The 13,583-nt window shown below is 43.9% G+C and overlaps 1 pseudogene; it reads right to left on the bottom strand.

Annotated features, from left to right (window-relative positions):
- Positions 1-3,391: 3,391 nt before the first annotated feature.
- LOC126229636 (dipeptidase 1-like) overlaps positions 3,392-13,583 on the bottom strand; it is a 143,193-nt pseudogene continuing 133,001 nt past the window's right edge.

Genomic DNA, 13,583 nt, shown 5'->3' with positions numbered 1-13,583 from the left:
CAGTGGTCAGGTGAGGTACCTTAGGCTCACGTAAAGGACCCGGAAGAATCGCATGGACGAACGGTCACGGACACATAGTCTCATGGAAACACGGGCTACGCTATTTTTTTTATGGATGCTGCCTGTTATAGACGTCACCGCCGCTGCTGTCTGTGTATCCAGGTTAATACGCATCTTGCGCGAGACAGAGGGAGAATTAATGTTATCTCTTTGGTGATTACATGTCTCCTCTCAGTTTCATTACTGGAGTGAGCCCCACAACGAATTCATGACACTGATGATCAAATTTTTTTGAGTGAGCAATAGACATGAAAATCACCGATTGAGTTTAAGGGTTTAATATTTAAGTCACGACTGGTTTCGGACTAACAACTGTCCGTCCTCAGGGGCTATTAGTCGGCTGATGCGACCCCGTGTATAGCAAGACTCGGTATAGCGAAGGCGACCACGCCACAAGCGACGCAGTATTCTGAACTTGGGAAAGTTTTTTTTATTTAGTCATTGTGGCAGTGGGCTCGAAATCTGGGTTGAATTATTGAAGTTATTCAAAATTATCATATAATACTCTTGTCGCTCACAAGCGCAAACAGTCACTTAAAATCTATGCATCAAAACCATTCATCAAGTTTCAGAGGGTTATATCTTCTACCATAAGTAAGTTAGAAACTTGGGATTAATTTTTAATTACGCTCAGAACAAGTGAGCTTTTTTTAAGAAAAACAAAATATCCAAATTTATAACGGTAATTTTTCTTTTACTTTTACATGCATGCATGCACAACTCTGAAGCACTTTTTACAGTTTTGCTTGTAGAATCAAAATTTCATTCAAGTTCCGTTATTCATCACGCTCACTATCAGTTGCGGCCTTCCGACTTTAAACCCTCTACTGTGCCGCTCCTTCAGTGATGCGGCACCTGTGAGCTGGAACAGGGCGCTGCCTGTCTCTTGAAGAGTAAACAGTGGTATGTCGGCGGGTGGAGCGGCGTGTTTCTTGCCTGTGCAACAACAACCTAGAAGCGGCAAGTTCTCTCTTGCTCCGGGCTGAGTAAGCACCATGACGTAACTGACGACAGCAGTGTGCTATGGTCTGTAGGTGGACGGGCCTGCAGAGAGCGTTCGAGTGGCTCCTTGTCCGCACAGTGCAATCGGCTCGTCGCTTTCGAATTGCCCCAGTGGTTGATTAGAATAACAAAGGCTAGTCGTCATTCGCACAGTGCTGCTACAAGTCATTTTGACCTTTTCTTTTTACCTTGGTTTAATGTGTTACTTTAAGATAATTTCTGGTACCAGTTAATTTTACAGCGGTGTTTTGTTGCTAATCTTACTATTTTGCAGACATTATTGAGTACCATCTGTCAAGTTCGACTGAAAATTTTTTATGGGATCAGTATTAAATGTTTTGTGTTTGTACATAATGTTAAAGTTCTGTTTGGGACATTTGTCGTATAAATAAAGTTGTCTAATGAATGTGCTTCTTTTCGATCGTACTCTGTCTTCCACTCTTAGTCAGTTGGTCTGAATAATGCAGGTAAATATTTTTGTAACCCTGAAGGACTGGTATAATTTATCTTTCACAAATGTTCAATGTGTCTACATCGGACGCACAACACAAAACCCCAACAGTAGTCAGACTCGTCGCATGGGTTTATGGGTCCGTCGTGCGTTACTGCAAATACTACTATTGTCATCCGGCGTAATGGTCACCCTAGTTTATTGAAACGTATGCACATACATGTAGTGTTACACAAACACCCACTACGAAAACCGTATACACACATCAAAAAAAGTTTTACTTCACCCCGGTTCCCTGAACTAATGAAGATAGACGTTCACTGTGGATATTGTATCACAGACACTGTCCCTTTGACTGTTCAGGGATGTCTCTAAACCTGCGCAAAGATGAAAACAACAATGCATGAGCAGCGCCTATTAGACGGAGGGAGTCCGACAGCTGAACAGTTCTAGTCGTTTCACCAGAAAGGAGGTACACGGCTCGTGTTGTCTGTAGTTCAACCATGCCATGACTGTCAATACCGCGGTTTTATCGCATCTGCATTGTTACTTTGTGCTAGGAAGAGCTCTCAACAAGGGAAGTGTCCAGGCGTCTCGGAGTGAACGAAAGCGATGTTGTTCGGACAGGGAGGGGATACAGAGAGACAGGAAATGTTGATGACATGCCTCGCTCAACTGCGCCCAAGGGCTACTATTGAAGTGGTTGACCGCCACCTACGGATTATGGCTCGGAGGATCCCTGACAGCAACGCCACCATGTTGAATAATGCTTTTCGTGCAGCCACAGGTCTTTGTGCTACGACTCAAACTGAGCGCAATATGCTGCATGATGCGTACCTTCACTCCCAACGTCCATGGCGAGGTCCATCTTTGCAACCACGACACCATGAAGCGCGGTACAGGTCGACCCAACAACATGCCGAATGGACCGCTCAGGATTGGCATCACGTTTGCTTTACCGATGAGTGTCACATATGCATGCAGCCAGACAATCGTTGGAGACGTGTTTGGAGGCAACCCGCTCATGCTGATCGCCTTGGACACACCGTCCAGCGAGTGCAGCAAGCATACATTTTCAGTATCACTTTATACGTTTGGTCATTTACTAATCGATAGTTATGAATATTACATTATTTGTGGTAATAAAAATTAGTAGACTGACAAATAACATTGTAAATTTAATAAAAGTTCATCCGATTACACGTACTTTTCCTATTATATCAACTGCAATATAAATAGTAAAGAAAATGACTGTATTGAGATTTAAAAAAAACTGACGAACCGAAATCGATCCAGCGATCCAGCGGCTTGAACACCAAACAATTTTTTTTTTTTTTACATTTTGTTTTGTATTGTTCGCCGAATATGTTCAGGGCGGACGTCCGATGACACCCGTTCAGTTTGATCCTTCATCCGTTCGCCTAGTTTTTTTATTATAAAAGGTAGCTAACGCTCTGACCGAACACGCTGTGCTACCGTGCCGGCACCACTCTGTCGCAGCCGCTTCATGGTTAAAATTGCCACGCACAGATATATATTCGACGACTGAAATTATCCTGCGATTTTCTCAATAACGCTTGAGAAGTACGCGCTACTGCTTACACATTTTGTTGTCCTCATGGAGTGTTACGAGTGTACGAAGTTTGCAGTAAATTCGCGTTCCAAACGTCGTGGCCTCCCCTTGCTAGTGAATTGTTGTGATCTATTAATGTCAGTACATGATTAGTTGAGCACCAGCGTTACAATAGACGTAAATTGACAAAATACACCGTATTAATAGTTTTTTATCTAATATAGCTACTTATTTTTCAATGAATTTAAGTTTTCCTGATGATGGGCTGCAGGTGAGGTATTAACAAGAAGTGGAGTGGACTGTTGTTACGACGGCAAAAGTGCGGCAATAAGGATGTTCTCTGCAGTCAAGTGGATTTTTGCTATCACAAAGGAAAACAGAGCACGAAGTGATGCGCGGCGGACAGCCAGTGCAGCGCCGGCTCACCACGCGGTGTTGCAGAGGTGCGTCAGCGTGAGGTAGCGGACGCCGAGCGCGTAGAGCATGCGCAGCACGGCCAGAGAGTTGCCCAGCGCGTGGCCGCCCTCCACACCCACCAGCGAAGCCACCAGGCCCTCGCGGTGCGCCGCCACCAACCCTGCAGCACAAGAGGGCACCAGCAGCGTCAGTTACGCCGGGCTGTAAGAATAATGACAAAATTTTGATCCGTATATAATTTAGAGACACTCAGGGGAAGATGATGATGATGTTTGGTTTATGGGGCGCTCAACTGCACGGTCATCAGCGCCCGTACAAAGTCCCAATTCTTTACACAGTCCAGTATTTTACACAGTCCAATCTAGTCACTGTCACGGATGATGCTGACGATTAAATGATGAGGACAATACAAACACCCAGTCTCAGTTCAGAGAAAATCCCCAACCCGACCGACAATAGCACCCCGGGCCCTGTGATCCTCCAGGGGTACAGTGGAGAGTATCTCACAGTGGAGTGTAATGCAAAAGAGCTCTTCCTAAAACTCTAGTGATACAGCATCTATCGCAACACTACAGTGAAGACGCCCATTCAAAAAAAAAGAGGCGCAGTTCTTAAAATTGACGTAAAATATCAATTTTCCATTTTGTTTTTAAGTAGCTGCACCGGCCACATTTTCTGTGACTCAATCTATATAAATGGAAAAGAAATAAAAGGAAAAGGACACGTTTGTAACATGTATGAAAACTGGCTATCAGTCATCTTGCCCCCCCCCCCCCCCCCCTGTCTCTGTCCAGCTCCACCACCCCTTTCTTTGTCCGTCTCCTCCTCCAATCCCCTCTCACTGTTCGTCACCTTCTTCTCGTTTGCTATATTCATTTCCTCCCACCCCTCTATCCATCTTCTCTTCTCCCTATCTCTCAAATTGAGCCTTTCCTATTTTTACTGCAAATAAGGGTTTTTTCCTATTTGCGAACTGTATATATATACAGGGTGGTCCATTAATAGTGACCAGACCAAATATCTCACGAAATAAACATCAAACGAAAAAACTACAAAGAACGAAACTCGTCTAGCTTAAAGGGGGAAACTAGATGGTGCTATGGTTGGCCCGCTAGATGGCGCTGCCATAGGTCAAACGGATATCAACTGGGTTTTTTAGTGCGTAAAGAAATATGAATCTTTTACTTGGACCAATTGTGATAGATGGCATTGGTATCACGTAATATTTCGCCAGTGCAGACGGTATTTGCTTCGTGATACATTACCCGTGTTAAAATGGACCATATACCAATTACGGAAAAGGTCGATATCTAGTTGATGTGTGGCTATTGTGATCAAAATGCCCAACAGGCGTGTGCTGTGTTTGCTGCTCGGTATCCTGGACGACATCATCGAAGTGTCCGCACCGTTCGCCGGATAGTTACGTTATTTAAGGTAACAGGAAGTGTTCAGCTACATGTGAAACGTCAGCCAAGACCTGCAACAAATGATGATGCACAAGTAGGTGTTCTAGCTGCTGACGCGGCTAATCCGCACATCAGTAGCAGACAAGTTGCGCGAGAATTGGGAATCTCAAAAACGTCGGTGTTAAGAATACTACATCAACATCTATTGCACCCGTACCATATTTCCATGCACAAGGAAGTGCATGGCGACGACTTTGAACGTCGTGTACAGTTCTGCCAGTGAGCACAAGACAAATTACGGGACTATGACAGATTTTTTGCACGCTTTCTATTTAGCGATGAAGCGTCATTCACCAACAGCGGTAACGTATACCGGCATAATATGCACTATTGGGCAACGGAAATCCCACGATGGCTGCGACAAGTGGAACATCAGCGACCTTGGCGGGTTAATGTATGGTGCGGCATTATGAGAGGAAGGATAATTGGCCCCCATTTTATCGGTGGCAATCTAAATGGTGCAATGTATGCTGATTTCCTATGTAACATTCTACTCAAGTTACTACAAGATGTTTCATTGCATGACAGGATTGGGATGTACTTCCAACATGATGGACGTCCGGCACATAGCTCTCGTGCGGTTGAAGCGGTATTGAATACCATATTTCATGATAGGTGGATCGGTCGTCGAAACACCACACCATGGCCCACACGTTCACCGGATCTGACGTCCCCGGATTTCTTTCTATGGGGAAAGTTGAAGAATATTTGCTATCGTGATCCACCAACAACGCCTGACAATACGCGTCAGTGCATTGTCAGTCCACGTGCGAAAATTACGGAGGGTGAACTACTCGCTGTTGAGAGGAATGTCGTTGCACATATTGCCAAATGCATTGAGGTTGACGGACATCATTTTCAGTATTTATTGCATTAATGTGGTATTTCCAGATAATCACGCTGTAACAGCATGCGTTCTCAGAAATGATAAGTTCACAACGGTACATGTATCACATTGGAACGATCGATATAAAATGTTCAAATGTACCTACGTGCTGTATTTTAATTTAAAAAACCTACCTGTTACTAACTGTTCGTCTAAACTTGTGAGCCACATGTTTGTGACCATTACAACGCCATCTATCACAAAGCCAAAATAGTGGTCAAACTAAAACGTTCATATTTTTTTACGTGCTACACGAATGTTGTTGTTGTGGTCTTCACTCCTGAGACTGGTTTGATACAGCTCTCCATGCTATTTTACCCTGTGCAAGGTTCTTCATCTCACAGTACCTACTGCAACCTTCATCCTTCTGAATCTATCTAGTGTATTCATCTCTCGGTCTCCCTCTGCGATTTTTGTCCTCCACGCTGCCCTCCAATACTAACTTGGTGATTCCTTGATGCCTTAGAATATGCCCTACCAACCGATTCCTCCTTCTAGTCAAGTTGTGCCACAAATTTCTCTTCTCTCCAGTTCTATTCAATACCTCCTCATTAGTTATGTGATCTACCCATCTAATCTTTAGCATTCTTCTGTAGCACCACATTTAAAAAGCTTCTATACTCTTCTTGTCTGACTATATATCGGCCACTTTTCACTTCCAAACATGGCTACAATCCATACAAACACTTTCAGAAACGACTTCCTAAAACTCAAATCTATAGTCGATGTTAACAAACTTCTCTTCTTCAGAAACGCTTTCCTTGCCATTGCCAGTCTACATTTTATATCCTCTCTACTTCGACCATCATCAGTTATTTTGCTCCCCAAATAGCAAAAGACCTTTACTACTTTAAGTGCCTCATTTCCTAATCTAATTCCATCAGCATCAACCGACTTAATTCGACTACATTCCTTTATCCTCGTTTTGCTTTTGTTGATGTTCATCTTACATCCTCCCTTCAAGACACCGCCCATTCCGTTCAACTGCTCTTCCAAGTCCTTTGCTGTCTATGACAGAATTACAATGTCATCGGCAAACCTCAAAGTTTTTATTTCTTCTCCATGGATTTTAATACCTACTCCGAATTTTTCTTTTGTTTCCTTTACTGGTTGCTCAATATACAGATTGAATAACAACGGGAGAGGCTACAACCCTGTCCCACTCCCTTCCCAACCACTGCTTCCCTTTCATGTCCCTCGACTCTTACAACTGCCATCTGGTTTCTGTGCAAACTGTAAATAGCCTTTCGTTCCCTGTATTTTACCCCTGCCACCTTTAGAATTTGAAAGAGAGTATTACAGTCAACATTGTCAAAAGCTTTCTCTAAGTCTACTAATGCTATAAACGTAGGTTTGACTTTCCTTAATCTATTTTCTAAGGTCAGTCGTAGGTTCAGTATTGCCTCACGTGTTCCAACATTTCTACGGAATCCAAACTGATTTTGTTCCGTATATAATTATAGACACCCAGGGGAAGATGATGATGACGTTTGGTTTGTGGGGCGCTAAACTGAGCGGTCATCAGCACCCGTATAATGTCCCAATTCTTTACTCACTCCAGTATTTAACACAGTCCAATCTAGTCACTGTCAGGAATGATACTGATGATGAAATGATGAGGTCAACACAAACACCCAGTCTCCGACAGAGAAAATCCCCAACCCGGCTGACAATAGAACCCGGGACCCTGCGATCCCCCAGGGGTAGAGCGGGGAGTATCTCACAGTAGAGTGTATTGGACAATACCTCTTCCTAAAACTTTAGTTATAATGACAGCATCTGTCGCATTACTACAGTGACGAAGCCCATTTAAATTATTAAGTTTTTAACTAGCTGCACCGGTCACATTTTCTGTGACTCAGTCTACTTAAATGGAAAAGATATGAAAGAAACAGGACATGTTTCTAATATGTATGAGAACCTGGCTATCAGTCATCTTCGACCGCCTGTCTCTGTCCAGCTTCCCCTCCCCTTTCTTTGTCCGCCTCCTCCTCCATCCCCCTCTCACTGTTCGTCACCTTCTTCTCGTTTGCTATGTTCATTTCCTCACACCCATCAATCCATCTTCCCTTCTCCCTCTCTCTTAGCTTGAGCCTTTTCTTTTTTTACTGCAAATAAGGATTTTTTCCTATTTGCTAACTGTATATACAGGGTGATCCATTGATAGTGACCGAGCCATATATCTCACGAAATAAGCATCAAACGAAAAAACTACAAAGAACGAAACTCGTCTAGCTTAAAGGGGGAAACCTGGTGGCGCTATGGTTGGCCCGCTAGATGGCGCTGCCATAGGTCAAACGGATATCACCTGCGTTTTTTTTAATAGACACCACCATTTTTTATTAATATTCGTGTAGTACGTAAAGGAATATAAACGTTTTAGTTGGACCTCTTTTTCGCTTTTTGATAGATGGCACTGTAATAGTCACAAACGTATAATTAGGTGGTATCACGTAACATTCCGCCAGTGCGGATGGTATTTCCTTCGTGATACATTACCCGTGTTAAAATGGACCGTTTACCAATTACGGAAAGGTCGATATCGTGTTGGTGTATGGATATTGTGATCAAAATGCCCAACAGGCGTGTACTATGTATGCTGCTCGGTATCCCGGACGACATCATCCAAGTGTCCGGACCGTCCGCCGGATAGTTTCGTTATTTAAGGAAACAGGAAGTGTTCAGCCACATGTGAAACGTCAGCCACGACCTGCAACAAATGATGATGCCCAAGTAGGTGTTTTACCTGCTGTCGCGCTAATCCGCACACCAGTAGCAGACAAATTGCACGAGAATCGGGAATCTCAAAAACGTCGGTGTTGAGAATGCTACATCAACATCGACTGCACCCGTACCATATTTATATGCACCAGGAATTGCATGGCAATGACTTTGAACGTCGTACACAGTTCTGCCACTGGGCACAAGGGAAATTACGGGACGATGACACATTTTTTGCATGCTTTCTATTTAGCGTCTAAGTGTCATTCACCAACAGCGGCAACGGTTTTTTTTATGGTCATCAGTCTACTGACTGTTTTGATGCGGCCCGCCACGAATTCCTTTCCTGTGCTAACCTCTTCATCTCAGAGTAGCACTTGCAACCTACGTCCTCAATTATTTGCTTGACGTATTCCGATCTCTGTCTTCCTCTACGGTTTTTGCCCTCTACAGCTCCATTTAGTACCAAGGAAGTCATTCCCTCATGTCTTAGCAGATGTCCTATCATCCTGTTCCTTCTCCTTATCAGTGCTTTCCACATATTCCTTTCCTCTCCGATTCTGCGTAGAACCTCCTCATTCCTTACCTCATCAGTCCACCTAATTCTCAACATTCGTCTATAGCACCACATCTCAAATGCTTCGATTCTCTTCTGTTCCGGTTTTCCCACAGTCCATGTTTGACTACCATACAATGCTGTACTCCAGACGTACATCCTCAGAAATTTCTTCCTCAAATTAAGGCCGATATTTGATACTAGTAGACTTCTCTTGGCCAGAATGCCTTTTTTGCCATAGCGAGTCTGCTTTTGATGTCCTCCTTGCTCCTTCCATCATTGGTTATTTTTCTGCTTAGGTAGCAGAATTCCTTAACTTCATTGACTTTGTGACCATCAGTCCTGATGTTAAGTTTCTCGCTGTTCTCATTTCTACTACTTCTCATTACCTTCGTATTTCTCCGATTTACTTTCAAACTATACTCTTTACTCATTAGACTGTTCATTCCGTTCTGCAGCTCATTTTATTCTTCTTCACTTTCACTCAGAATAGCAATGTCATCAGCGAATCGTATCACTGATATCCTTTCAGCTTGTATTTTAATTCCACGCCAGAACCTTTCTTTTATTTCCATCATTGCTTCCTCGATGTACAGATTGAAGATTAGGGGTGAAAGGCTACAAGGCCTTGTCTTACACCCTTCTTAATACGAGCACTTCGTTCTTGATCGTCCACTCTTATTATTCCCTCTTGGTTGTTGTACATATTGCATATGACCCGTCTGTCCCTATAGCTTACCCCTACTTTTTTCAGAATCTCGAACAGCTTGCACCATTTTATATTGTCGAACGCTTTTTCCAGGTCGACAAATTCTATGAACGTGTCTTGATTTTTCTTTAGCCTTGCTTCCATTATTAGCCGTAACGTCAGAATTGCCTCTGTCGTCCCTTTACTTTTCCTAAAGCCAAACTGATCGTCACCTAGCGCATTCTCAATTTTCTTTTCCATTCTTCTGTATATTATTCTTGTAAGCAGCTTCGATACATGAGCTGTTAAGCTGATTGTGCGATAATTCTCGCACTTGTCAGCTCTTGCCGTCTTCGGAATTGTGTGGATGATGCTTTTCCGAAAGTCAGATGGTATATCGACAGACTCATATATTCTACACACCAACGTGAATAGTCGTTTTGTTGCCACTTCCCCCAATGATTTTAGAAATTCTGGTGGAATGTTATCTATCCCTTCTGCCTTATTTGACCGTAAGTCCTCCAAAGCTCTTTTAAATTCCTATTCTAATACTGGATCCCCTATCTCTTCTAAATCGACTCCTGTTTCTTCTTCTATCACATCAGACAAATCTTCCCCCTCATAGAGGCTTTCAATGTCTTCTTTCCACCTATCTGCTGTCTCCTCTGCATTTAACAGTGGAATTCCCGTTGCACTCTTAATGTTACCACCGTTGCTTTTAATGTCACCAAAGATTCTTTTGACTTTCCTGGATGCTGAGTCTGTCCTTCCGACAGTAATATCTTTTTCGATGTCTTCACATTTTTCCTGCTGCCATTTCGTCTTAGCTTCCCTGCACTTCCTATTTATTTCATTCCTCAGCGACTTGTATTTCTGTATTCCTGATTTTCCCGGAACATGTTTGTACTTCCTTCTTTCATCAATCAACTGAAGTATTTCTTCTGTTACCCATGGTTTCTCCGCAGTTACCTTCTTTGTACCTATGTTTTCCTTCCCAACTTCTGTGATGGTCCTTTTTAGAGATGTCCATTCCTCTTCAACTGTACTGCCTACTGCGCTATTCCTTATTGCTGTATCTATAGCTTTAGAGAACTTCAAACGTATCTCGTCATTTCCTAGTACTTCCGTATCCCACTTCTTTGTGTATTGATTCTTCCTGACTAATGTCTTGAACTTCAGCCTACTCTTCATCACTACTATATTGTGATCTGAGTCCATATCTGCTCCTGGGTACGCCTTACAATCCAGTATCTGATTTCGGAATCTCTGTCTGATCATGATGTAATCTAATTGAAATCTTCCCGTATCTCCCGGCCTTTTCCAAGTACACCTCCTCCTCTTGTGATTCTTGAACAGGGTATTCGCTATTACTAGCTGAAACTTGTTACAGAACTCAATTAGTCTTTCTCCTCTTTCATTCCTTGTTCCAAGCCCATATTCTCCTGTAACCTTTTCTTCTACTCCTTCCCCTACAACTGCATTCCAGTCGCCCATGACTATTAGATTTTCGTACCCCTTTACATACTGCATTACCCTTTCAATATCCTCATACACTTTCTCTATCTGTTCATCTTCAGCTTGCGACGTCGGCATGTATACCTGAACTATCGTTGTCGGTGTTGGTCTGCTGTCGATTCTGATTAGAACAACCCGGTCACTGAACTGTTCACAGTAACACACCCTCTGCCCTACCTTCCTATTCATAACGAATCCTACACCTGTTATACCATTTTCTGCTGCTGTTGATATTACCCGATACTCATCTGACCAGAAGTCCTCGTCTTCCTTCCACTTCACTTCACTGACCCCTACTATATCTAGACTGAGCCTTTGCATTTCCCTTTTCAGATTTTTTAGTTTCCCTACCACGTTCAAGCTTCTGACATTGCACGCCCCGACTCGTAGAACGTTATCCTTTCGTTGATTATTCAATCTTTTTCTCATGGTAACCTCCCCCTTGGCAGTCTCCTCCTGGAGATCCGAATGGAGGACTATTCCGGAATCTTTTGCCAATGGAGAGATCATCATGACACTTCTTCAATTACAGGCCACATGTCCTGTGGATACACGTTACGTGTCTTTAATGCAGTGGTTTCCATTGCCTTCTGCATCCTCATGTCGTTGATCATTGCTGATTCTTCCGCCTTTAGGGGCAATTTCCCACCTCTAGGACAAGAGAGTGCCCTGAACCTCTATCCGCTCCTCCGCCCTCTTTGACAAGGCCGTTGGCAGAATGAGGCTGACTTCTTATGCCGGAAGTCTTCGGCCGCCAATGCTGATTATTTATCAAAATTTAGGCAGTGGCGGGGATCGAACCCGGGAGCGAAGACGTTTTGTCAAAGACGCTACCCCTAGACCACGGGTACAGGCATAATATGTACTGTTGGGCAATGGAAAATCCACGATGGCTGCGACAAGTGGAACATCAGCGACCTTGCCGGATTAATGTTTGGTGCGACATTATGGGAGGATGGATAATTGGCCCCCATTTGATCGATGGGAATCTAAATGGTGCATTGCATGCTGATTTCCCTTGTAATGTTCTACCGATGTTACTGCAAGATGTTTCACTGCATGACAGAATGGCTATGTACTACCAACATGATGGATGTCCGGCACATAGCTCGCCATTTGGTTTCCTCCTTCAAGCTAGACAAGTTACATTCTTTGTAGTTTTTTCGTTTGACACTTATGTCGTGAGATATTTGGGCCGCTCACGATCAATGGAACACCCTGTGTGTGTGTGTGTGTGTGTGTGTGTGTGTGTAAGTGTGTGTGCAAACGTTTATTACAATAACGTGTAAAAATCAGCCGGCCGGGGTGGCCGTGAGGTTAAAGGCGCTTCAGTCTGGAACCGCGTGACCGCTACCGTCGCAGGTTTGAATCCTGCTTCGGGCATGGATGTGTGTGATGTCCTTAGGTTAGTTAGGTTTAAGTAGTTCTAAGTTCTAGCGGACTGATGACGACAGAAGTTAAGTCCCATAGTGCTCAGAGCCATTTGAACCTTTTTTTTTTTTTAAAAAAAAAGCCCGCCCGGTTGGCCGTGTGATCTAACGGACGGCTTTCCGGGCGGGAAAGAGCGCCTGGTCCCTGGCACGAATCCGCCCGGCGGATTTGTGTCGAGGACCGGTGACCCGGCCAGTCTGTGGATGGTTTTTAGGCTGTTTCCCATCTGCCTCGGCGAATGCGGGCTGGTTCCCCTTATTCCGCCTCAGTTACACTATGTCGGCGATTGCTACGCGAACTAGTTCTCTACGTACGCATACACCACTCTACCACGCAAACGTAGAGGTTACAGTCGTCTGGTGTGAGACGTTCCCTGGGGGGTCCGTCGGGGGCCGAACCCCAGAATAACCCTGTGTTCGGTGTGGGGCGGCGGAGGGGTAAAGTGGACTGCGGTAGTTGTCGTGGGGCTGTGGACCGCTGCGGTTGCGGCGGGGACGGAGCCTCTCCGTCGTTTCTAGGCCCACGGTTAACATACAATACAATACAACGTGTAAAAATCTGAACTGAATCGGAAAGGTTCTTTTTGAGATCTTTGGTTACAATGTTTTCCCTTCGTATATTACATACAAATATCTATACATTAATTGTGTTAAGATATACATATATTACAGATTTAAGTACATCTACATCTACATCCATACTCCGCAAGCCACCTGACGGTGTGTGGCGGAGGGTACCCTGAGTACCTCTATCGGTTCTCCCTTCTATTCCAGTCTCGTATTGTTCGTGGACAGGAGGATTGTCGGTATGCTTCTGT

The sequence above is a fragment of the Schistocerca nitens genome, unplaced genomic scaffold, assembly GCF_023898315.1.
Source record: "Schistocerca nitens isolate TAMUIC-IGC-003100 unplaced genomic scaffold, iqSchNite1.1 HiC_scaffold_376, whole genome shotgun sequence".
Lineage (NCBI taxonomy): Eukaryota > Metazoa > Arthropoda > Insecta > Orthoptera > Acrididae > Schistocerca > Schistocerca nitens.
This window is presented reverse-complemented; position numbering and strand designations above follow the sequence as displayed.